Consider the following 24,620-nt stretch of genomic DNA (forward strand, 5'->3'; position numbering starts at 1 on the left):
ACTACAGAATGTCTGGACAGATGTTAGGTCCACTTAAATTAACTTATGTAAAGAATAACCTCAAACGTACATGTAGGAAATGTCAAACATCTCCTAAAATATCGTCATAAACATGGTGTTATGGTTTCATGTACAAAGCAGATTCAACATCAACACTTAGTAATTTTTTAGTCATTTGTGAATTAAATTTACTACTTTTGGATGTGGTATGACGTAAAGACATTAAAGAGGAAAAAAACACCAAAAATGTAATTTATACTCCGCTGAACACAGCAGTCAGGGCTTTAAATGTGAAGCCTTTTTCACTGTTTACACAGAGAAGAAAAATGAATCCATAAATAACACCCTGTAGAAATATGATTGCACTTTACAGGCCAAGGAGCTGGATTTTAAAGCCCCAAAGGCTAAAATTAATTGTTTTACTTCCCCCCCTGAATGCAGAAGTCAAAATATAAGGTCAGCAACAAACTACTGTCAGAACATTTCAGTGTCTGGATCAGTGATGCATGTATCTGTGTGTAGTAATTTTTATTTTTTTTTTGTTTAATTTGTGTTTATTCAGACATTTCAAGCATTATACATTTGTGCAAGATACAATGTTTGAAAGATGAAAGAGTCCAATTCGTAACAGCAGAAACCTAAAAACACTTTAACCCTCTCATGCATAGTGGTCACTACAGTGGACAGCTGTTCTCGTGTATATTCGTGGATTTTATTGTTTTAGTTCTTGTTGAGCCGCATTATGTATGTAATCAATTCCCATTATGTAATAAAAGTTCAAAATGTAATAAGAATGTCACGTCATCTTGTAATAAAGCCGCACTATGTAATAAACTGACGCATTTTGTAATAAACTACCTCAATGCATTATGTAGTAAATTTTTTTTGCATTATGTTGTAAGTTATTACAATTTGAGAAATTTATTACAAAATGCACTTGACATATTTTTATTTTCAGGAAAATGTAATGTGCTAAATTAATCTTTAAACTGCGTGGTTAAAGTTCTGATTACATTACCTGTAGCTCCTGTGACTAATTTCTTCTAAATTGCTCTGAAATTATATTAATTTGGATTGTTATTACATAATGAACCATGTTATTACATTTTTTAAAATAAAAATGTGTCAAATGCATTTTGTAATAAATTTCTCAAATTGTAATAACTTAGTACATAATGTGAAAAAATTTACTATATAATGCATTGACATAGTTTATTACAAAATGCGCCAGTTTATTACATAATGCGGCTTTATTACAAGATGACGTGACATTCTTATTACATTTTGAACTTTTATTATATAATGGGAATTTATTACATAATGCGGCTCAACAGTTCTATATCAGCCAACACAGTGGATGCTCACTCAGCAGAAATCTAACTCTGACCAAGTGTATTTTTCTCATTTCTAGTCCAAATATCTCATCACACTTAAAATAAGACAGAATCGCCTTAAGAGGAACTTTTCAGTGAGATATAAGAACTGATTTTTAGACAATAGATCTGGAAAATATGATTTCAAGTAATATTACCAAGATAATTTTCACTTGTTCCACTGGCAGATTTTTTTGCTTGAGTTAAACAAAAAAAAATGTTACTCTATAGATGATTCTTTCTTATTTTAAGTGTGATGAGATATTTGGACAAGAAATGAGAAAAATACACTTGGTCAGAGTTAGATTTTTGCAGTGCATGCACCATCCCATACACTGTAATTCATACTGTTACTGTAACGTTACTGTTCTTGATAAACCTGATCTGCACTAACATATTTGAGTGGAAATCAATTGCTTGTTATTGTTTTTAAACTGTAATTAACTCTTTCATGCGTGAATTATGAGAACCTTAATCAAAAATTTTTCCTGAGTGTTTTTATTCCTCTTTAGGCATGAAAAAACACAGTGTGATTGGAAATTTTCTTCTGAAAAATAAATAAAAATAAATAAAATGAAAATAAAATGAAATAAAAAATACATAAAAAATAATAATGAAAAAAAAATTCTTATGAACCTATTTTTCATGAAGTTGCAAAAAAGTCTACTCAGCTGGACACCACACGTTTAATTTCTGACGCACAGAAACATGTATTTACTGATAAATTGTGTGAAAACTGTGGGGAGGGCTTGTGATTCTGGGGATTTATGCTCAGGGGAGATCTACATAATGTTACCAATTCATGTCAGAAAAGATATGTAGTGTCTTAAAACTTTAATATAGATACAGGGTGGGGAAGCGAAATTTACAATATTTTGAGGCAGGGATTGAAAGACAGTGTATGACCAATTAGTTTATTGAAAGTCATGAGAATTTATTTGCCACAAGAAAATTTACATAATAGAAAATGTTTTTATTCTATGTGTCCTCCTTCTTTCTCAATAACTGCCTTCACACACTTCCTGAAACTTGCGCAAGTGTTCCTCAAATATTCGGGTGACAACTTCTCCCATTCTTCTTTAATAGTATCTTCCAGACTTTCTGGTAATAGTTTTGCTCATAGTCATTCTCTTCTTTCCATTATAAACAGTCTTTATGGACACTCCAACTATTTTTGAAATCTCCTTTGGTGTGACGAGTGCATTCAGCAAATCACACACTCTTTGACGTTTGCTTTCCTGATTACTCATATGGGCAAAAGTTTCTGAAAAGGTATGGATAATAGTGTTAGGTATGATTATGACATCAGTATATGTTTGGTTTCAAAACAATTGACGTAGTGCCTGCTGAGAAAAAACAACTGAATGTTCATTGTAAATTTTGCTTCCCCACCCTGTATGTGTAAAAAAACAAAAGAAAAAACCAACCAAACAAAAAAAAACAACAAAAAGAACAACAAAATCCATGAATATACAAGAGAACAGCTGTAGAATAGCTGTCCACTGGAGTGACCAGTATACATGAAAGGGTTAACAGGGCTTTAAAAATTTTTATTTTTTTTTTTGCATATTATCTCCATGAAGTGAGTAATGACTAGTATTAGAGTATGTTAAAATATGAGAAAACAGATTAGCTGCATTAAAAAAAAAATGTATTTCATAGTTTTCACACAGTTTATCAGTAAATACGTTTATTTACTTCAAAACTTAAATGCATGTTGTCCAGCTGAGTGGACATTTTTGCAACTCCATGAAAAATGGGTTCATAAAAACAATTTCAATCGCATTGTTTTTTTTTAATGTCTCAAGGAATAAAAACACTCAAGAATAAAAATCTTGATTAAGGCTCTCATAATTCATGCATGAAAGGGTGAACTTGAGTATAAACTTCAAAGCACAGATACTGCTGAATAAGTCAGCAATTAACCCACATGTCAGAGCTGTACTTTAACAGTAGTCTGATACATATATATTCCACAAGTGAAAAGAAAAACAAGCTGCAGTCACCGCAGAGCGAAAACAAAAGCTGTAGTTGAAATCTACTGCTGCAGAGGGTCTATGGCTCTTATTATTCTATGACCTGAGACGTTCATCTCATCGCTACAGCTCACGAACCCCGCTCTGATCTAGCTCCAGGCCGCAGAGCCCTGGCCCCCGTCCAGATCCCAGGCTGAGTCTTATCCCACTGTTGATACATGCCCCCACCCCTCTTTTTTCTTCTACCTCCAACCTGGACAGTTCTTCAGTCTTTCTTTATTTGATGAAATCCTTATCAAGTCTGCTCCTGTACGAGACACATGAACCTAATAAAAATTCAGTCTATATATGGTGTGTCAGATTAGAAGAAGAAAAAGTGTCACATGTCGATGAGCTCAAGTGTTTTTACTGACGTTAACTGTCGGATTATACAGCGGCAGTTCCTACAGTATTGGGCTTAAATTTGGGTGGCTTTTAATACATTTTAAATCTAATACTTTCTTAAGCTCAGAGTAGTATGTCTTTGCATGTACAGTAGATAAACTGTGCAGTCTATACCCATGTATTTTTTCTGGGTGGTACCCCCCCCCCCCCCTTTTTAAGAAAAAAAAAAAAGCTGATTTTGAATCCAGTCTGTTTTTTTTTTTAAACAGAGCGTGCTGTTATGGAGGTGGGGGCTGAAGCAAAGGGGGCTTTCCCTCTGAACAAAGCACAACCATCCATACAGACTGGGTGGAGGGTAAATAGAGTGAAAAGATTCATGACCAACCCCAAGCTCTGCAGCTTTAAGAAGTTTGCACACTTGAGCAGCTGGCAGTGGGCCACTTGGCCAACATAAACAGCCCTAATCCTTTTTCCAAGGAGCTTTCAACACTCATCTCTCTGGCACATCGGCCACTGACTCTCTCTCTCTCACTCTCTCACTCTCTCTCTCTCTTTCTGACACTCTTTTCTGGTTGCAGATCTGTTACACCATCACCAGGAGGCGCTCTGGCCTTTGCAATGTAAACACCAGGGTTTTATGCTGTTGATCATTATTCACTGCTAAGGTATGTGCCTTCCTTTGATTTTCCCCTGAAGCGAAACAGGTCTCAGTTTTCACTCTTTCTTAGTGGGAATGGAGGCTTAGTTTCACAATGTCATGTTGACCTGAAGCCCACAGAAGTATGTGTTAGCACTGTTCATCAAATTGGTGTTGACAAAAGTAAACTGGAAACTTTTTGAGTGTTTTTTATTCTTAACCACTACAGACTTTTATTCACATCAGCTTTAAGCTCGTCGTATTTTAAAGCAGACTACCTGTTAAATTGGACACGTATAAGGAATGAAGCAGAATTCAAGCTAAATTTTAATTAAAATAAAACTACGGTTGTGAGTGTAATACAATACAGTCAAAAATATGTAGGTGATTGAGGGTCCGGTGTGTTTCTGGTGGGGGCTGGGAGATCCAGGGTTTTGATTTCCTCTGCTCCCGGGGGGATTTGGCAGACACAGGGTAATTTGTAGTGAAATTTCCAGCACAGTTTGTTTTGCAGGTGGCTGAGAACGAAGGCAGGGCGTGGTGAGGAATGAGAGAAGCAATTTGCTGTCTGTGGGCTGTGAATGTGTGTATTGTTGCACAGCAGTAGGTTAGTGTTATGCCAGTATGTGCTATGGACACGGCTGGACTGGTGGAAGGGAGGGGGCGGTGGACATTAATGGACAAACCAAGGCCACAGCTACTGTATATGTTAAAAAGACATTGAATCAAATACATAAAGTGAGGTTTAACAGCTAAAAGTGCAAGAACGTACAGCGAAAACTTGTACTTTTTTTGTTATGGCGACCCAAAGGCACAGTCTAAAACAAAAAAAAAAAAAAAAAAAGTGTTTGGATCTGTGTAAAAAAAAGAGGTCACATGATAAAGCAACATGAGTATGTATTTGAAGCGTTTTGCCAGAAGACATTTCAGTCTCACGGGCTTCTGACTGGATTCAATTAAAAACTCCTCTCTTTGAATAGACGGCCAGAATTTCAATGTATAAATCCATGCCAGATGTTACAGCACCACTTGAAGAACACACAAGGTGTCGAGAAAAGAGCAAAGATTGTTTAATTGTTGTGTTTTTTTTTTTTTTTTTAACACCTTATCTTTAATCATTTGAACTACATATACCAGGATTATCCAAACTCATCAACTACTGAAAACATTAATATATGTCATCGAGAAATATTTAACCCCTAGAGTGCCATCTTTTTTGTAGTTGATGGAGAATGCATAATATATATTTATATATATATTATGCATGCTGTATGTTATCCCTTAAATCTGACGGTGTAAGTAAAGGATCATCTGGAGGCACAGCTGGCTGGAGAATGTTCTGTCAGTCATGTTCCAGCAGGGGCGGCTGTTTTTCTTTTACCCCTGCTGTGGAAGAACCAATTGTGCAGCACCTGTTTTACATTCCACTCAAGGTTTCAGGGGTCTTCACTCAGGGGAAACTACAGAGAAGCTTCACAGATACAGAGTAAAAAGTTAGAACCAGAAGGGAGCAAAATGTTAAAATGGGAACATTTTCTGCATTAAGTGATTCTTCGCATGAATTATCCCTTTATTGGTCAAGTGACTATTTTTGGTCATTTCGCATTGTAAGACAGAGGCAGCAACAGTTCCAGTGAGGACAGTGAGTCAACAATCTCAGGTCCAATGTGGTCTACAGGGTCTGTAAGGTCCACCTCTGCATGAACAGTGAGTGGACCTGCTTTGTTAGGTACCATGAAGTAATGGTACTAATGTAAGGAATGATTTTCAAAGGGAGAATGTGGATGTGGACAGGGGTCTGATCAGTACGTATGTTAGTTTAATGTTCTAAAATACATGCTCCTTTCATCTTACACACTGGAAAAAAATCAAAATCTTGCCAAGTGTATTTTTCTCATTTCTAGTCAAAATATCTCATCATACGTAAAATAAGACATAATCAACTACAGAGTAACTTTTCAGTGAGATATAAGAACTTATTCTTAGACAATATGTCTTGAAAATCTAATTTCAAGAAATCTTAACAATAATTTTCACTTGTTCCATTTTTGCTTGAATAAAGAAAAAAATAAATAAATTAAAAAAAATCTTGAATTAAGCACAAAAATCTGCCAAAGGAACAAGTGAAAATTATCTTGGTGAGATTTCTTGACATAAGATTTTCAAGATCTATTGTCTAAAAATAAGTTCTTATATCTCACTGAAAAGTTGCTCTTTAGGTGATTATGTCTTATTTTAAGTGTGATGAGATAATTTGACTAGAAATGTGAAAAATACACTCGGTAAGATTTCGATTTTTTCCAGTGCATGTGTTTTGTATTTTTTTGTTTGTTTATTTGTTTTAGTGTCTTTTTGCCACTTATGGGTAAGGAACCAAATACAGTAACTTCACCGACCTTGATTTTTTCACATGACAATAAAAAAATGAAAAATTCCACAAAAGTAATAAAGTCTTATTATATCCTACAATAACACACGATCGTTGGAATTTAGAATTTCAGAGTATTTCTATGAGTGCTCTATAAAGGGTTAAGGGTTAATAAACATCTATTGTATATAGCATTCATAGTCCCTGTCAGCTACTATTTCTCTTCCATATATTGAACCCGTCTTAGTTTCTCATTTCAGTTACACAGTTCTACAAGTAAAATGCCTCCAGAATAAAAGTAGTGCAGCTGTACCAAGTTTGAGTCACTAATAAAGGAAAAACAAAAGTCAAAACCACGGGTTGGCTGTAGTTTAAGATACAGTCTAGGCTCAAAATGTGAAATTCTGTGAATTAATGAAAGAATGGGTTTTACTCAAACGGAATGTTCGCCTCGGAGCTACAGATGTACTTTAAAACACTGTTCACTTTTCAGGTTGAATATTTCTAGATCTATTGTGTAAATATACATAAAAATATGTGTAATAGCACTTTATCATATGCATTGAAAACATCAGATAACCACCATTATTGTCATTTGTTTTCAATCTTATTTATCTTTATTCACCCATAAAGACCCAGTGGTAATTTTGTGGCAGTTCCCAAATGAATTTTTCTTTCTAGTTAACTTTTCTTAAGTGATTCATCACTATTTGTTATAACATTATCCTCTGTATTTTACATGTTTCACTGTAAATTATATATTTTCTTATATTTAATTTCCTTTACTTAATTTAGATGCTCATAAAAACTCAATAAATTAAAACCTTACTATATTAGAACAGAGAGAATAGAAGAAAAAGTGACTATTTCAGCAAAAATTTCAATAACTGAATGTAAAAACAAGCATCTACAAACACTGTTATTTGTCAACGTCCATGGGTTTTACTGGTGAATCAATAGCGTTGTTTCCACGGTCATTACGGAGCCTCTGAACGTCCAAATGTGTCATATCTGATGACCACGGAAAGATGAATAACTGTATTTTACAACATTTATTTACATGTATTGATAGGATTAGTGGATTAACAGGTATTAAACATTTTAGATCAGTCGATGCTTTTGGGTGCTGGTGGATGTTTGGGTCTTTATGGGTTTATTTAGCACATTTAATCTCTGAGGGAAAAAAATAAATAAATAAAAAAATAAAAAAAAACCAACTGTAGTCCAGTGTTCTACATTTTTTTCTTCTAATTTCATTCTCTTCATTTATGTTCTTTCAAGACCATTGAAGATGACTAAGCCTGATTTGTCTCCGTTTCTTATACATTTTGTCAAATTAACATACTGTATGCGTCCCGTAGAAGAACATATATAATACTAGCGAGTCAGTAAAACATGCTAAGTGTATTTTTTTTGTAAATCTGTGGCCACTGCAGGGTTTGTTCTGAGGCAGGAGTAGCAGTTATGGTCCAGGCTGAGCTGTGGGGGAGTACTGGCGAGTATGACGAATCCATCTCTGGAAGGATCCCAGCGTCGCTCTTCATCGTCATCCTCCTCCTCTCACACTGACTCTCCCACATGTATTCATTTAACACTAGGCTTCACCCTCATCCCTTTGATTTAGAATTGGAGAATTTAATGTCTAATGTTGGCAAATATATAAAACCAGGATGAAAGTTGGCGAGATTTGTATTACAGTCTTTTTTTTTTCGTCCATCTATATTTCAAGTCTTAATATTACTATGAAAATAATCCCAAAAAACTGCAAATTGTCTGAGATACATTACTGCGTTCATATACTCTATTGTATAAACTTGCTGTCTTGTGTGTCCTTGTTAGTAGGACGGTATAAAATGTTGGCAGGAGGCCTGAATCTGGTGAGACAGGCATGGATGAAGAGAGGATAATGGGTTGGACATGCTACTCAAAATCACTGGATGCAACTCAACTGTGCACCTGCTTGGTTTGAAGCAGCAGAAGAAGACACAAGAGTGTGGGCTGTTTGTACTCTGCTTTATGTATTATACCTGCAGCACTATGATGAAATAAAATCCTTATCTTCAGCCTCCAGGGTTGTGATCATACAGTATGTTATAAACCTGAACACAGTCTCAGTTGTTGGGCAAAAGAGGTAAACAAATCGACTAAAAATAACTGGAATGAGGAGTATATCTTTCTACACATTAGCACCAGCAGTTAAACAGTGCATCGTGAAAGTCTTGGTAGAAAAATAAATCCTGTGGACTCACTAACTAACCAAAGAGCTTATTTTCTTTGTCTATCTGCCGTATCTAAGACATTTTCAAGGCCTTAACACACATTTAGCTCTCTTGATCTAAACTGCAGATTTGTGCATAAAACAGCTGTGTCAGACCAGGTGCAGTGTGTTCATTTCTCCAAGTCTCAGGCACAATTTATTCCCTAATTCCTGGCAGATAAAGCGTAGCTCCCAACTGCCAGATGAATGCCATTAAAACTGGATTGTTTTTTAAACTGCAGGAATGCCCCTTCGTACCAGTGGGGGGGGATTCCAGTTATTAACACACATTTCTTCGACTGCGGTTGTATTCCACATGAGGATTTCTGGGATTTTTTTCACGAATAAAGGACAGATAATTCAACTATACCCTGTACTATGAGTGCTAATGATATGAAAATCCTTCTCTGTCGCCTCTATTCAAGTCACATCACGCCAAGGGTATTGTTAACAACAACTGGAACAATGTTGCAGACATATTGTGAAAACACAATATAACAGTAATTATGCCAGAGGAAAATTCATCCCAGCATCCCAGCTGTGAGCTCAATACTGCAATTTGTTTGGAATATGACAAGGGTAATGAGAACCACTTGCTGCTGGACTCCATAAATTTTGTCAGGGTTTGGAGGTTGCAGGGCTGAATACTCTGCTCATCCCCCTGAAGTACTTGAAAAACATTCAATGCATGTCACGCTGAGATATGCTGAATTTCCTGCCATTCCCAGATGTTCCTGTGCAGATGTTCTCAGAGGAGGCTTTCAAAGGAAAAGTTATTTGCTTGCGAAAGCTGTGCTAAAGTTTGCCGTTGCTCGGACGTCTGTGCAAAAGTTGGCGCTTGTTTACGCATCATTCAATATAAAGACCTGTCTGAAATAAAGCAGCCATTACACAGAGACTACAGGCAATATGAGATAAATTAAATCCAGTGGAGACTTCCTGTATTTCAATAGTCAATGAATTTTGACCTAAACTCCTGGCATTGAAGTCCAAAAAGTTTATATTGTAAGTAGTAAATGATTCATTCTGTTTTTAACAATATCAAAACCATCTGGAGTTTCCTGTTCTACGCGTGCAAAGTAATATTAAACACCTTTGCATCAAGTAAAATGTTAACCCTTTCATGCATGACATTACTGCAGTGGACAGTATTTTAGTTTTAATTGATGCTACACTATTACCCTGCGCCCCGAAGGGAAGGCAAGGGGTATTGTTTTTGGTTCAGTTTGTTTGTTTGTTTGATGGTTAACACTGTAGCAGCAAAACTATCGGTTGAATTCATACCAAATTTTGTGTGTAGATTACCAGTGACTCAGAATAGATCTGATTAAATTTTGGGAACAGTAGGTCACAGTTCAAATTTTGTATGAATTTTTAAAATATTTTTTTCCCCCATTTACTTATAATGGGCGAAATTTCAAATGTTTGTAGCAGCAAAACTATTGGTTGAATTCATACCAAATTTGGTTTATATATTGCCAGTGACCTAGAATAGATGTCATTACTTTTTGGGAAAAATAGGTTAAAGTTAAAATTTTGTATGAAGTTTTGACATCTTTTTTCTTCTCCCATTAACTTATAATTGATGAAATTTCAAATGTTAGTAGCAGCAAAACTATTGGTTGAATTCATACCAAATTTGGTTTATATATTGCCAGTGACCTAGAATAGATGTCATTACTTTTTTGGGAAAAATACGTTAAAGTTAAAATTTTGTAGGTATTTTTGACATCTTTTTTCTTCTCCCATTTACTTATAATTGATGAAATTTCAAATGTTTGTAGCAGCAAAAATACTTGAATTCATACCAAATTTGGTTTGTATATTGCCAGTGACCTAGAATAGATGTCATTACTTTTTTGGAAAAATAGGTTAAAGTTAAAATTTTGAAGGAATTTTTGACTTTTTTATTTTTTCCATTTACTTATAATGGACGAAATTTCACATGTCTGTTGCAGCAAAACTGTTAATTGAATTCATACCAAATTGGGTTTATACATTGCCAGTGACCCAGAATAAATGTGATTACATTTTGAGAAAAGTAGGCCACAGTTAAAATTTTGTATGAATTTTTAAAATCTTTTTTCTTCTCCCATTTACTTATAAATGGTGAAATTTCAAATGTCTATAAAAACATCAAATTTGTTTCTATTTACTTCAAACTTGGCACATATATAGAAGCAGTTGATATGCTGACATCACCGCACACATAGACATGATGACATCAGCTGGATTAATGCCAAAATAACACTTGTTTGTAGTAATGAGTCCAACTCTTAATCGTTTTCTAATATTTGTTAGACTCACTTCACTGTAAATGCTGCTGTCACACTTGAATTTCTCCACTATGGGATAAACAAATTCTTAATTTATCCTGATATATTGTTTAATGAATCCAAAATGTGGTTACAAAGAAAGTCTTTAATAATCTACAGTTTAGGGAACAGTTTGTTCACAGTTTAATCCTTATGGTTTTTGTCATTTTGTTTCAGTGACTGAAGTTTCCCTGAATATAATCACTGATTCATGACATTCACCTATCACCACAGTGGATGGTTACATTTTACACTGAAATTATTATTATAATTGTTTTTTGAAATGTTTATTTTTTTTAAATCATTAATATATTATTGTTGTGCAAATCGCTTTATGGATGTGCTTATGCTTAAAAAAAAATTAATACCATAATATGCTAAGCTGTTGATGCTAAAATCCAACACAATGAATGGCTGGATAATAGGCTAAAGAAATAAAAACTGGATATGTTTTATGTCAAAAATACCACTAGTTTATTAACAATTAATGCATGAAAGGGTTAAGTTCAGTGCAGGATGATGGGAATGCTATCCTGCAGACTTTACCAAGTGGCAGGTCTTCACTGTATTGCTGAGGTCAAACAAAACTGATCAAAACACGATAGAGAACTCGGTCAACAAAGATAATGGACACAGCGAGCAGACATCTATCTGTTATCACATGGCTCACAAAGCTGCCATACGTTGGGGAGTACTTGTCAGCTCTGTTCCCTTTGGCGAGTGGCTCCTGATTCAAGGCCAGATAAAGACATGACAGTGACAGACCCTTTATACCCCCCAGACTGAGTTGTAACCTTGAAGACTGTTTGGCATTTAGCCACACAAATACTCGCTCTGAGGGACCAAAATGTGGCTTGCACTTGTATTGTTGGATGCTTTATGGATGCCAAAATATTCCAGCTTAACCTTTTATAGGGCCCTCATACAAATACTTGGAAATTCCAAATTTCAACCGTAGTGTGTTATTGGAAGACCTATCAAGACTTGATTACTTTCGTGAAATTTTTCCTAATTTTTTTTTTTTTTGTTATGTAGAAAATCAAGGTTAGTGAAGTTACCATATTTGGGTCCTTACCTGTAAGTGGCAAAAATAAGAAAGAAGTAAATATATAAAGGTGAAAGGAACATGTATTTTAGAACATTAGAACATTGCTTTTAGAAGGTGGACCTTGTAGACCACAGGTGTCAAACATGCGGCCCGGGGACCAAAACCGGCCCGCCAAAGGTTCCAATCTGGCCCACGGGATGAATTTGTAAAAGTGCAGAAGATATTATCTATCAAGGGCATCAAACTTGAAAATAACAGCATAATAACCTAGAAATAATGACTCCAAATTTTCTTCTTGGTTTAATGTGAAAAAAATAATATGACATCACGCCTATAAATAATGACAACACCAATTTTTTCTCTTTGATTTACTGCAAAGAACATAAAATTCTGATATCCTTTAATAATAAACATCAATAACCTGAACAAATATGAACAATCTGAAGTGTCTAAAGAAAAATAAGTGCAATTTTAACAATATTCTGTGTGTTTTGTGTCTTGGTAGATCTAATCTGTAATGCACATGTATACATCATAAGTTGAGGCATAATATTGATCAAATTTTTCTGATTACTATCTCTTCTTATGTTTCTTCAGAAATTTACATTTTTTCAGGTTATTCCCATCTTTTTTGTTTGGATAGTGTGTAAAATGTACATGTTTTCATAATTTAATGTTATTTTTTCATATAAAAAATTTGGAGTTATTTCAAGGCTATTATGCTATTATTTGACTGGTCCGGCCCACTGGTGATCAAATTGGGCTGAATGTGACCCCTGAAAGAAAGTTTGACACCCCTGTTGTAGACCCTGTAGACCACATTTGACCTGAGATTGTTCCCTCACTGTCCTTACCTCACCACTTACCACCATGGGGAGCAGAGCATTCAGTCACTCTGCTCCCCAGCTCTGGAACTCCTTGCCACCAGAGCTCAGAAATATCACGTCACTCCCTCTCTTCAAATCCAACCTCAAAACCCATCTGTTTAGGACCGCTTTCTCTTTGTGACCACAATTGCATTGTCCAGTTTTTTTACTTTTTACTCTATGTTTTATTGCTTGTTTTATACTCTTTGTGTTGACTGTACAGTGTCCTTGAGTGGCAAGAAAGGCGCCTATAAATAACAGGTATTCTATCAGGGATTATTTTAAACCATTTTTCATTGAGTTACTAAAAAGTCAAGGACTCTCTGTCCTCACTGTAACTGTTGTTGTCACTGTCTTGTAACATGTGTGGAAATTACCAAAAATAGTCACTTGCCCGATAAAGGGTTAAATGCTGTAAAGTGATCCTTGTGTTTGTGTGCACACAGTTGGGTTGATTGGTTATCAATCAATCAATCAATCAATCAATCAATCAATCAATCAATCAATCAATCAATCAATCAATCAATCATTAATTTTCTGAACCTGCTTATCCTCACTAGGGTCACAGGGGTCGCTGGAGCCTATCCCAGTTACCTGTGGGCAAAGGCGGGGTACACCATGGACATGTCGCCAGTTCATCGCTGGGCAATCAATCAATCAATCAATCAATCGACCGATCGATCAATCAATCAATTAATCTTTATTTCAGACTCTAAGGTCCATATACACTGGAAAAAATCGAAATCTTACCAAGTGTATTTTTCTCATTTCTAGTCAAAATATCTCATCACAATTAAATTAAGACACAATCACTTAAAGAGTTTCTTTAGAGTGAGATATAAGAACTTATGTTTAGACAATAGATCTTGAAAATCTTGTTTCAAGAAATTTACTAAGATAATTTTCACTTGTTCCATTGGCAGATTTTTTTTTTTTTTTTGCTTAATTTGAGATTTTTTTCTTGCTTAATTCCAACAAACAAACAAACAAACAAACAAACAAACAAACAAACAAACAAAAAATCTACCAATGGAACAAGAGAAAATTATCTTGGTAAGATTTGGATTTTTTTCCAGTGTAAAAACCATAAAAATAAGACAACCACACACATACAGTAAAAGTGCTTGTAGACTTGTGTAGATCCACAATCAGGACCAGTGTATAAATCAAGGCCAGTGGGTGTGAGGTGGTGTGTTTGTGTGCATCATGTGAAACAGAGAACTAAAATTGACGGACGACATAAAGGGTCATGTGTGGTCCTGTTCCAGTTATATCTACCTCAGGCTTCTTTGACATGTGTTCTGTCAGTGCACAGTGCTCTTAAATTGTTTTTCTGACAATCACATTGGGGGAAATGCAGAGGAATTATTGTTTTTGTTTGTCTGACTGACAGCCAGTCATAATGTCGAACAACTCTTCCCCCCGAAGTATAAATTTTCAGAGTAGATCAGAAGTGTGCAGCAGGGAACAAAAGCGAATACTGTTTTATTTCCTTTTTGTAAAGAACTGCTCAAGAATGAAAAATGATGCAGGGAAGAATCTTTTCTTAGCATCTGAGAATTTTATCAGCGCTCACTGAAGCTGTCACAAAGGTGTCGGATCAGTACACACACTTACACACTGAGTTAATCAACATTGTTCTGTTTGTGTGTGTGTGTAGCGGGTTATTAGAACTGAGATAGCACTCAGGATTAGTGGAATATGTCTAATGAGAGAGTAAGAACGCTCTTCTGCCTGTACTTATAGCTCTGTGATGAACATACACTCAGCTCTTACACTTATGTAGAAAGGATCACAAGCTGCTGAGCCTCAGATTTACTCTGGTCTGAGTTAATAACCCCTTTAGTCCTATCGGCCCACCGGCTGGCCTAAAAAATTATATTAATATTCATCTACTATAAAAATATAATAAATCAGGACAATGGATGTTTTTTCAACTTTTGCTCAAAGTTTAGATCCTAATGTTAATAAAAGTACATCAAAAGTGTATTTTAGTGCAAACTTTAATGTTAAAACATGATTTTTAATCTTTGCGGGGTGAAATATACACTATTAAAAAATCTTCGACACAAACAATTAATTTATGCATATCATAATCATCCAGCCAAAAAAAACCAGGCAAGGATAAAAAATTCAAATTTCTCTTTTAGTTTGTTACAGTTTACTCAGGCATAGTAATAGATACAATATTTTAGACAATGGAAATAGATTCTGTGAGGTCTGTAAATGTCCATAGACACCAAGAACATCCATACGAACCTTAATATTGTGGAGTAATTCTTCATTTACTTTGGGGAGGTCTTTTTAGGCGTTTTTCCCCTGAAAATATGGTCAGGGTTTAACAGGTTAAAAGATGCTGCTTGGAATTTAAGAAGATACAATCATGCTGCAACTTTTTAACCCTTTCATGCACAGTGGTCACTCCAGTGGACAGTTATTCTACAGCTGTTCTCTTGTATATTCATGGGTTTTATTGTTTTAGTTCCGTATCAGCAGACACAGAGGACGCTTATCCACCATCCCATAAACTGACTTTCATACCATTACTGTAACTTTGCTGTTCTTGATAAACCTGATCTGCACTAACAAGTTTGAGTGGAAACCAACTGCTAATTGTTATTAGACTGTAATTACCAGTTTTTTGTTTTGTTTTTTTAAGCAAAAAGTTGTTTTTTTGTTTTTTTTGTTTTTTTTGCATATTATATCCATGAAGTTAGTAATAATTTATATTAGGGTATGTTAAAATGTGAGAAAACATCTGATTAGCAGCATTAAAAATGTTTTATATCGCATAGTTTTCCATATAACTTTCTGATATAAGGTTTTGAATACATGTTTCTTTGCTTCAAAAATTAAATGCATGGTGTCCAGCTGAGTGGACATATTTGTAACTCCTTAAAAAAAACAAAAACAAACAAAAAAACTCAACCACATTGGGTTTTTTTCATGCCTAAAGAGGGATAAAAACACTCAGGAAAAATATCTTGACTAAGGTCCTCATAATTCATGCATGAAAGCGTTAAGTGCAAATGTAAAATAAATAAATAAATAAAGTGAAAAGATTAAGAGATTAGAATTAAGAGATTAAAACACGTTAACCCTTAGAGCAGTGTTTTTCAACATTGGGGTCAGGATCGCACTCGGGGTTGCCTGGAATTCAAATGGGGTCACCTGAAATTTCTAGTAACTGATAAAAAAAAAATAAAATGTACTAATAAGAAATATATGGTAAATTGAGAGAGACAATCCCAATCCATAAAAGACATGACAAACTGTGAAGCTGAAACTGAAGCACTGTGGTTCTGTTTATCTTTCAAATGTTCATTGTGGTCAGTTTCAGATGCTGCAGCTCTTTCATAATTCATAGTTTGAGTTATTGTTTAGTCAGTATTAATTGTCAGCCTTGTAAATCCAAGCTGGACTGACTGTAACATCCTTCAGTCCTGGTGCATCTATAGCCTGTCCGTCCATAGGAGTGGATCTCTCCTTCACTGTGGTTCTTACCAAGGTTTCTCTATTCCCACTGGGTTTTTGGAGTTTTTCCTTGCCGAGAAGGAGGGTCTGAGGACAGGGGATGCCCGGGACATTAATCCATTTCCTTCATTTGCTGTTTAATTGGCTGTTGTTTGTTTTCATATCCAACTAATTCTGTAAAGCCCTGTGAGGCAACCTTGTTGTGATACAGGACTGTACAAAAAAAACAACTGAATTGAAAATTGAATCCTGACCAAGGAAAATAAAATTCTCACTTTGTGCAGTAATCTACACCTGGCTTTTCTGCCTCTGTCTATAATAATATACATTATATAGACTAAATATCGTCTAAAATTAACCTTTACTTGCAACATAGTACAGCAAACTATTACATGATCAAAAACAAATTAATTTTAGCAAAAAAAAGGTCTCCGTTTTGAATGTCTGGGGTCACTAGAAATTTGTGATGTTAAAATGGGGTCACGAGGCAAAAAAGGTTGGAAACCACTGACTTAAAGACTCTCAACTAGTTTGTTCCCAAGTGATTTATCACCATTTATTATAATATTACCCTCTGCATTTTGCATTTTCCTGTATTTATTTTACTGATCATGTAGATGTTCATGAAAGTTCCAAGTAGATTCGGTTGTTATGGTTCACATTTGAAAGCATTTGTAAATGTTGCAGAAGATGACAGTGTTTCCACAAGCTCCTGAACGTCCAAATGGGTCATATCTGATGACCATGAAAAAATGACAAACTGCATTTTACACCAACTATTTACATGTATTGATAGGACTAGTCAACAGTTCAGTAGATGCTTTTGGTCAGTAATGGATGTCTTTCTTAACTGGATGGATTTCTTAAGTAATAAACACCCAAAATATACAAAAAAAAAAAAAAAAAAGACACTTGGATTCTATAAATACCTGTCTAAGTGCCATATCCATCTATATATGTAGTTTAATCATCTGTTTGTATCATTTATTTATCTAATAATACATTAAATACAGTTTTTCATTTGATATGGTAGATGATGGTTGTTGTGTTTTATGGAAGAAAGAGATGAAGTATGATTTAATTTAAATACATTGCATGTAATATGAAAAAAAAAAAACACATTCATGCATAAAATCTGGTTATGTTACACTGTACTCAGGAAATATATCTGCTGGATGATTTATTATATCTGTCCACTCTCCCTTCTCTTTCTTCCTGTTTGCTATGACTCAACAAGATTCTCATTGATAGAAAACTAATTCAAACAGGGCGGTTGACCTATTTTTTCTGTTTGACTTCCTGATGGAGGCTTGATACTGAAATCTGTTGAAAAAAAGTTGTTTTATAGGTCTAAGTTGACCACACCGTGACAATAAAGCCATTTTAATATTTCTAAATCGATGCCCTGGAATTCTTTGTTGTTTCCTGAGTACATCCACGTCCCAATCCAAAGCGCACTTCAAATAGAACACCTTTTTGTGTCCACACTGCAAAAAATGCCCTGCTATAAATAAGCCTAATATTCCTATATCTGGTCAAATTGGCTTATATTGAGCAAAAAAAATCTGCCAATGAGGTAAGCAGATAATTATTGGCTAGAATTCTTAAAACATGCAAAAAAGTCTGTCAACTAAAAAAAACCCAAAATGTACCTTAAAACTGGACAAAAATGCTAGGATTTTAGCAAACAGTGTTAAATGCAAGAAATAAAATTATTTTAAATGAGGAATTTTTGTTAATGGAGCTGGCTATAGGATTCTTTTTTTCTATTTAGATGAAAAATAAGACAAATCTTCTAGAAATAAAGCTTTTTTCTCTTTCTTTGAAATAATTTTTTGCAGTGTAAGAATTGCTCCTTTTCAAACATGCTTTGTTATGCTAAAACTGTACATGGTTGAAGTCTGGAAGTGGTTAAAAGACATGCTTCTGAGGCCTATTTATAGTCTTAACTTGATGAATTCAGACTCTAAACATGAACGATTACTCCTTTTCTGCTCGACTTGTGACCAAACTATTACATTTGATTGAAATATGATGGATTCTTTGCGACCGCGCTATCAAATCACATTTAGTCATTTTTTCCTAATTCTGGATTTGACATGATTTTCCTCATGTTGATATGTTTGTCTGTCCTGATTTATGCTCCATGGATACTTGCAGTGAAGGAGGAGTCAGGGAATGGAAAACATGATTCCTTCTACATGCTTTGAGGTACAGTCTACACACACTGATGACAATGAAGATTCCTAACACCCTGTAACCTGATGCAAAAGGTCAGCCTTTGTCCTACACTTAAAAAAAAACCAAACAAAAACAGTATAAGGCTTTAAGATCAATAGGTAGGTGTGCTTTTAGCTCCATGTACTGTCTCTACCAACATTTATATATGCAACTTTTACTCTGATATTGAGTCAGTCAGTCAGCAAAATTCTGAGTGGCAACTGTAATTGAGTTTATCAACTGTAACAGAGTAGAAAGAAAAATATGCAGCACTATTTGCCTGAGAGGCAGAAGTCTGCACAGTAAACACAAACAAGGTGAGTCATTGTCAGATTGCCAACAACTTTAAAACACTGTCATGTGAAATAATATCTTTTCAGCCAATATAAATTAATTGTTGTGGTGGAACTTGGCTTGACATAAATGTTGTTTGGAATGAAATTGCCTTGGCAGTCTTTTGTGGTCAGACTTGTTCTTGACTTGAAAAAAAAAAACAAAAAGAAAACTCTCCAGGACCGGTTCTGGTTGAGTATTTACATTTTCTAACTTGATGACCTGGAATTTAGTCCTGAGCTCTGACTGCTTCTGTTGAAAGGCAGCTTCAGGCACTTTTTTTCTTCTTTTTTTTTTTTTTTTTTTTTTACAGGCTGTTGACATCAGGAATAACAGTAGCCAATACATCTCTTTGGTCCAGAAATAACTTTCTTGTCAAATTTGTCAGGCCCTTTTTTTTTTTTTTTTTTTTTTTTTTTTTTTTTACAGCCTACACATTCACAAACCCCAGGGAATTGGTGAATCCTCGACCTTAACTCTACCGGCATGAACATCTTGGAATATTTTCCCTCTGAAATGTTTTTATGTAAGTGTAAAATGGATTGCCATATTGGAACAGATTCAGCTACATCCCATCTGGATGAACTTTTTTTTATCTGGCATTGTCTTGCTAACATGTAATTGTGTGCACCTGCAACTGCTTACCTGTTAGCATTTGCTTCAGGTGTGTTAACAACAGAAAAGGCTATGATGCTGTAATAGTTTGGATCATGTTTTGCATTACACAAGGTTGTTATTTGCCACACAGATTCCCTTGACTGACTCTGTTGAAACTGTTGAAAAACCAAATGCAACAGTACAATAAAGTAGTAAAACTACACAACTCACAACAAATAACATTTATAGCTAAACTGTTAACGAATCTTTCAAGGTTAAGGTTATGATGCTAACATGGAGCTATAATTTAGCATTTTAGCTTTAGTCAATATGGCACAGACCTCTAATTGTTCATAATTCAATTAAGGCTGAAATACAATAAATAACTCCAATAGCAAAAGCATTATGGCTTAAATCTGGCCCAAAACCGTCATGCCATTTTGACAAGGTTCTGGGTGGATGTCTGGGCCCTAAATGGCCCCTATTAGGCAAGCCAAAATCAAACCAAAAGGGAGTCAAAATTCACCCAAAACTAATTGTGGACTTCTAAAATATAGCCATAATTGTCCCAGAAAAGTCCCAAATCCTCACAATCCAGCCAAAAAGAAGCCAAACTGACCCAAAGAGAGGCCAAAAGGAGGTCAAAATTCACCAAAAACTAATTGTGGACTTCCACAATATATAGCCATAATTACGCCAGAAGAACCCCACAATCCAGCCAAAAATTTGCCCAAACTGTAGACCTATGAAGACCAAACAGATAATTCAAGCAAATAACTTAATTTTTACAGATTTATTTAAGGGATATTAACAAAGATTTGGATGCTAGCACATTAACCTCTGACATTGTGCTTTTGTTAGCGCCTCATTTGTTTCATTCTTTAGCTGTTGATTCATCAAATGTGAGAGGGTGTATCGCATAAACTAAAATACTAAAACCACACAGAAAATTCAGAACAAATACATGTTTTTACAGGTGATATTGTTAATGTCAAATTAACAAATATTAGCATGCTAGCACATACAAAGCTAGTGTTGTTAGCAATTTTAGCATGGTGTTTTTTCATCATGTAGTTGATGGAAAACAGAAATCGTTATGAATTACTATGACAAAAATGCTGTTACACTTGAGTTTGGGAAGACAAATGCTAAACCTGGCACAAAAACTAATGTAAATAAATAATAAAATAAAGTGAAATATAATATAATGGATGGGTTTTGTATTCCTGTAGGATTAGCATATTGTAGCACTTTAGCAAAGTTAAAATCCTAACACACAAAACTATGAGGTTATATCATAGGTTTATAATTTTCCATCATGTAATTCCTTGTCATAGGAAATTATGAAAAACAAATATGCTTCTCATTAATCCAATCCAACTTTATTTATAAAGCACTTTAAAACAACCACAGTGGACCAAAGCGTTGTACTGAAGACTAAAAGCACAATAAAAATTAATAAAAGCATTAAAAAAAACCCATTAAAATCAAATAAAAATAGATAAATAAAACAAGTTAAAATATAAAAACAGAAACAAAATGTCAACAACTAAGTACTAAGATCAATCATCAATTTACAACAAACAGCTGTTACATTGAGATATCATGCTGCGTTTGATTACATGGACATATCATTTGTCTTAACTGTAGTGGGTTTGATCTAAGACTAAATCGATCATTCACAACCGCTGGCTGTTTTCAAGGCTTTGTGTTTTAGGGTGAATTCATCAACCCTCATACAGGCCTCATGAAATTATTTAACCAGTGGACAGCAGACATGTCAGGCTGCGAGGCATTTTCATTGTCAACATCTGGCTCTCATTGACACCCGAGAGGCTTCTGAGGTGTTTTCTAAGCCTCATCAAGTCAGACTATTGAGGCTGCTCTCAGCACAGCAATGAGTGAGTGACAACAGCCTCCCAGAGATAAGAGCAGAGTGAGAAAAAGACCTCTGGATAGCAGCGCACCCTCACTGTGTGTGTGTGTGTGTGTGTGTGTGCGCGTGTGTGTCCCTGTATCTGTCTGTGGAGGTGATGAGTGAGAATCAGGCCCAAGGGGGATCACGTCACCACGGAGATAGCCACCATCGCCTAGCAACCTCTGCCCGCAGGCCCACAGAAAGGAAGTGCAACGTGAAAGCTGATCCTCCTTTAAAAATGTGCTAATAATGGATCTTTTCAAGCAGACAAAGACATCTAATATTGTAGGCTACATTTTTTGACATTTAATTAAAATCTGGTTATTTTCAGTGATTTAATGCTAATTAAAGTCATTTTTGTAAGATTGAAAATGGGTTTTATAAACAAAATTTAGGCTCTATGTATCAAAAACGATCACTGTGTAGTTACGGAAGATGAATGGTGCAGGTTAATGCATTATTAACATGTGTGGATTGTGTGATTTTTCTAAATGTCTGCCTTTTTAAGTGTCATTTTGTACCTTCGTCATACTGAACATTGCAATTTATTTTGCACCTTACAGTTTATTTATCCAGTTTTTTTTCATCCAGGTTTTTATAGCCTACTTCTAAATTATTATGTATATTCTATCTATCTATCTATCTATCTATCTATCTATCTATCTATCTATCTATCTATCTATCTATCTATCTATCTATCTATCTGTCTGTCTGTCTGTCTGTCTGTCTGTCTGTCTGTCTGTCTGTCTGTAAAAAAAAAAAAAAGGTCCCAAAAGCTAGACTTGTATCCTTTGTGGTCATGGGCAGAATGTCACATCAATAAAAGTCCAACAGTAATGATATTTTACATGTGGTTATACTATGCTAATATATGCTACATGTGTTGCTACAGTAAAGTTAAGTATGATAACTGAGGTTAGCATCCAGGTTCTAAATTAATTTGAAGCTTATATTTTTTTGCAAACAGTATTAACCCAGAAACTCAATTCTCCCAGAAATACAGTAGTAATATTGCAAACTTACTAGTGACAAGTGACAGCTCTAGCACATGAAAATCACGTTGAAACACATTTTTATTAACATTTAATGCTAATGTTAGCTAAACATGCTATGTGTAGCCACTTCTTTTTACTCTTACCTTTGTTGTAAAGTTATATATAACATTGTCATTTTAAAATAACGTGAAATGTACATATGATTGTCAGAAATACATTTTTAAAATAACTTTGGTCAATTAAAGTTAATTAAAACTACAAGCTATAGCACCAGCAAGTAAAAGGTTTTATCATCACATGTAAGTGTATTTGATCTATCCATTTTTATTGCTAAAAGAAAGGAAAAGAAAAAAGAAAAGAACAAAAAAAGAACAAAAAAACATTGAAAAGCCTACTAAATAGTTTATGAGCATTTAGAAAAAATAAGTCTATCTATCTATCTATCTATCTATCTATCTATCTATCTATCTATCTATCTATCTATCTATCTATCTATCTATCTATCTATCTATCTATCTATCTATCTATCTATCTATCTATCTATCTATCTAATATGTAATGTCTTTGATGAAGTGTGCTTTTACTAACTGTCACTCTGCCCCCCCCCCCCCCCCCCCCCACACACACACACACCAGTGTCCAGACTCTGAGCTCATTTCATTCGTGTAACCAGACAAATTATTGTCTTCCTGCTATAGACACCCCTGACAAGGCACGTCAATAGTGCAGGTGCAGTTGGGCCTGAAATTGCTTTGTTTAAACTTGTCAGGTTGGAATGGAGATTTTTTTTAAAGAAGGACCTGTTCTCCTTTGCATGTTTAAGACGCTATGCAAACCTCCAGCTGGAGTCAAGTTTGACTTTTGGCTTTTTTTCCCTTTAAAGTAGGTGTTACATTTGGAATGTTAAGCAATGTGGAAACTGAACAAAATCCCATGAATGTTTTATTATTTAAAATTGTACAGGTCAACAAGTAAAATGTATAGGGAATAAAAGTAGGGAAATTCTACCAAGTTTGAGCCACTAATCAAGAAAAATGAAGCCAAAATTGTTGGTTGGCTTTAGTTTTCAAGATACAGCCTTGTGTCAGAAAGGGAAATTGTGGGAGTTAATGAGAGAATGAGGAATGTTTGTCTCAGAGCTACTAGATCTACTTCAAAACACTGTCTGCACATTACAATACAGGGTGCCCCATAAGTCTCCATACATAGGAAAAATAAACGTTTCTTGACATAAACCATTTTTATTTATATAATATGCTCTATATGACTGCCATTTTGTTGGGAACACATTTCAATGTGTGTCTGCTGAAGAACTATAAAGAAGAAATATAAAGAAATACATGTTAGAACCATATATGTATGGAATGTATTATGTCTCCTATGTATGGAGACTTATGGGACACCCTGTACATTCACTTTATAGGTTCTTTCCAGCTGAAGATTTATAAATCTATTGTATAAATGTACATAAACAAGATATATATGAGTAATAACACCCTTATCATATACATTGAAAACATCAGTTAACCAGCACTTTTTATTTATTTATTTCGAACATACAAAGAAAAATAAGACAAAACAAAGCAAATCAAGACATAACCAAATAACATTCAAGTGGACAGAATCTATCCTCAAGCACATACAATTCTGAGTATTGCATGGTCGAAAAGGAGTAGGAAGAAGTGTAAACTTTTGTCATTTATTTTCCAATGCATCTCATTAAAGTGTGAAAGATTTAGCACATTTATTCTCTAAAGCAGATTATTTCTAAAAACAATAATGGTAGACTAGCGTAGCCAGCCTTTCTCAACATATTTTCTATTTGTACAGACGCGGAAAAAATTATTAGACCACTCTTG

At 34.8% G+C, this 24,620-nt stretch overlaps 1 long non-coding RNA gene across 1 annotated transcript in view; it reads left to right on the plus strand.

The window, feature by feature from the left end:
• Nucleotides 1-4,268: 4,268 nt before the first annotated feature.
• Nucleotides 4,269-24,620, plus strand: part of LOC115421113 (uncharacterized) — a 37,261-nt gene continuing 16,909 nt past the window's right edge. The window contains exon 1 of the long non-coding RNA XR_003935629.1: nucleotides 4,269-4,398. This is a non-coding gene — a long non-coding RNA (uncharacterized LOC115421113). The remainder of the gene's footprint in view (nucleotides 4,399-24,620) is intronic.

The sequence above is a fragment of the Sphaeramia orbicularis genome, chromosome 6 (assembly GCF_902148855.1).
Source record: "Sphaeramia orbicularis chromosome 6, fSphaOr1.1, whole genome shotgun sequence".
Classification (NCBI taxonomy): domain Eukaryota; kingdom Metazoa; phylum Chordata; class Actinopteri; order Kurtiformes; family Apogonidae; genus Sphaeramia; species Sphaeramia orbicularis.